At 40.6% G+C, this 3,103-nt stretch overlaps 1 non-coding gene across 1 annotated transcript; it reads right to left on the reverse strand.

The window, feature by feature from the left end:
• Window positions 1–325: 325 nt before the first annotated feature.
• LOC141603616 (small nucleolar RNA R71) lies at window positions 326–432 on the reverse strand. The gene has a single exon (XR_012525480.1). It is a non-coding gene; the product is annotated as a small nucleolar RNA R71 (small nucleolar RNA).
• Window positions 433–3,103: the final 2,671 nt, after the last annotated feature.

Here is a 3,103-nt window from a genome sequence, read left to right on the forward strand (position 1 = left end):
CTAATACGTACCCTCACCCATTACTCCAGATCTCTGTGAACATCTGTGTTCACTGGCATCCACGAGAGTTATTCTAGACATAGAATGCTAAGTGTAACGAATTCTTGGTGTTCATGTCACTACTTTGTGTCTCGACATGGCACGAGGTATTCGAACGATTTCCAATTTTCCACAATAAATTGGTGGCGACTCCACAAATGCAAACTCTTGTTTCCCAAGCGCCCCCGTGGCCCGTGTCCACAACAAGGCTACTCTTGGTATTAATTCACGGAAGAAGTTGGCACTTGCTTTCTATAAGAAATTTTATCCTCCGGAAAAGACTAACATGTTGAGAGCCCAAATCACCGGGTTCAAACAAAGGGATGAGGAATCATTATATGAAGCATGGAGAGATTCAAGGATACTTGTCATTCTTGTCCACACCATGGACTTTGCGAGTGGTTCCTTGTGCAACAATTTTGGAATGGTCTATATGAAGACTCCCGAACCATTCTCAATATGGGATCCAATGGCATGTTTAACGAAGTTGATGATAATCAAACATGGAACAAAATTGAGGAAATGGCGGTCCATAACTCGCAATATAGTAGGCCTCAGAAGGCTACTAGGGGAGGAAAGCATGAGGTAGATTCCAATACACAATTGGGTGCTCAACTAAGTGCTCATATTGACACCATCAATTTGATGTTTGAGAAGGCCATGGCTAAACTTGAAGAGGCCTCCAAATCACCCAAAAAACATGTTAATGCTATGGTGGCATCATCCTCAAATCCAAGTGGAGTATGTGAGAGTTGTGGAACTTTGGGTCATGACCAAACTGAATGTAGGGGAACAAGTGAATGCTTTCTAAGCATATAAAAGTGGCACCCCTTATTCCGACTATTACAATGAGAATACCAAATTTCATTGAAACCTTTCATACAAAAGCCAAAATGTTAAAAATCCTCAAACAATATACACCCCACCTCCAATGAGAAATCATGCTAAAAGACCCTTTTACAACCAAAGCCAAGGTTATCAAAATCAACCCTCTTACAATAAATCCAATGACCAAAGCTTTGATGTTCAAAAAACGGTCCTCCAAATGGAAAAGAACCAACAAGAATTTTTCACCCAAATGCAAAAATATAGCCAAGCAAAAGACATCACCATCAACAACATACTAGCTCACACGAAGATATTGGAAACCCAAATGTCTCAATTAGCATCTTCTAGCTCTCAAAGACAAAAGGGGCAATTAGCACCTCAAAGTAATCCCCCAAGATATGAGTTGGTGAGTGCCATCCATTTGAGGAGTGGTACAAGGTATGAAGGGCCGAAGAAGCCAATTGATTACATCATTGTGGATGCTAGTAACAAGGAAAGAGTTGTGGAGAACTCTAAGGAAGAAGAACCCACCATTCAAGAAGTTTCAAAGAAGAAGAATGAAGAGAAGGCTAAAGAAAAAGAGCCTATTGTGATTAAACTTCCATTCCCAAGTCGTCAAGCCAAGCCTAGGTCTGATGAACAACTTGGAAAGTTCATGGAAATTGTGAAGAACTTAGAAGTCTCAATCCCATTCACGGAATTGATCAATCATGTTCCGGCATATGCAAAGTACATGAAGGATATTCTTACCAAGAAGAAATCCATCCGGAAGCTAGAGACTATTGCATTCACTAAAGTGAGTAGTGCTATTCTTCAAGCAAGTTCACCTCCAAAGCTCAAAGATCCGGGAAGCTTCTCTATTCCTTGCACCATTGGCGACACTACAATCAACAAGGCTTTATGTGACCTTGGAGCAAGTGTAAGTGTCATGCCATACTTGGTATTCAAGAGGCTAGGAATGGGAGAGCTCAAGTGCACTAATATCACGCTTCAAATGGCGGATCGATCAACAAATATACCTTTAGGGGTATGGGAGGATGTACCCGTGAGAATTAGCAAATTCTTTATCCCGGAAGACATTGTCATTGTAGACATGGAGGAGGATTCCAACATTCCTATCATCTTAGGAAGACTTTTCTTGCACACCGCGGGAGCGGTAATTGATATAAAACATGGAGAGCTCACACTTGAAGTAGGGGATGAGACAATCACTTTTAATCTTGACAAGACAATGAGAGCTCCCCGACTACATGAGCCATGTTTCAAGGTTGATTATTATAGCTGAGAAAGTGATAGGAAGAAGTTATCATCTTAATGCAAAGAACATGCTATGGGTAAATAATAATCACCCATATGGAATAAGAAAGTGGATAAACCTCAAAGTGCTATATCCGGAGAGCAAGAAAGTTGCAACAAGAATGAGAGCTTGAATAGCTCACCATCAATCATGACACGTAATGAAGAAGGCCTTATTGGCCATTGACAACAAGGAAGAAGAATTGTTCTCATCAACTCATGATAACACTATTGGGGAGCAAGTAGATGAAGTTTGTGGTCTATAGGATGATGAATTTGAAGGGTTAGTCAATCATTATATTGGTCATGCTATGACCCAAGACCAAGGCTTTAGTGATCATTTTAACTCAAGTCACCACGATGAAGATAACAATGTGCAAAGGTTTATTGAAGATCTTTATAATAACAATGAACAAGCCTTCGACTGCTTCTACAAGGTGTTGAGCAACATCAACAACACCTTGGCTATGCCCCCTTGACATCTCATCCATGAATGAGAGTTTGGTGAAGTCTTCCCTAAACCACCATTTGTAAATATTCTAACCCCTTAACTTGCATTTTACATCTTGTATTGCATTCTTTGTCAATTTTGGATTTACATTCTTATGTTTTGATCAAGATTATCATTATGAGAGGAAGTGAGGGAGGTACTTTAATGTTTCTTGATGTTTAGCATTTGGACTAGTGTGGGGATAGCAATTGCCTAGGCTATCCGAGCCTTCGTAGTGCACCCACAATGAAGACCAAAGGAATGAAGAAGAAATTACTTAGGATATGAAGATACCCATGGGTGGAACTTAACCTGTGAGGTACAGGAGTAATCCAAGCATCCCCATGAGAACCCGCTCGTCTTGGAAGTGATCCGAGCGTCCTGATAGTAAGACGCTCGTCTTGACAAAGCTGAAAAGAAAAATTTGGTACTGACTATGGATCCGAGCGT

The sequence above is a fragment of the Silene latifolia genome, chromosome 9, assembly GCF_048544455.1.
Source record: "Silene latifolia isolate original U9 population chromosome 9, ASM4854445v1, whole genome shotgun sequence".
Lineage (NCBI taxonomy): Eukaryota > Viridiplantae > Streptophyta > Magnoliopsida > Caryophyllales > Caryophyllaceae > Silene > Silene latifolia.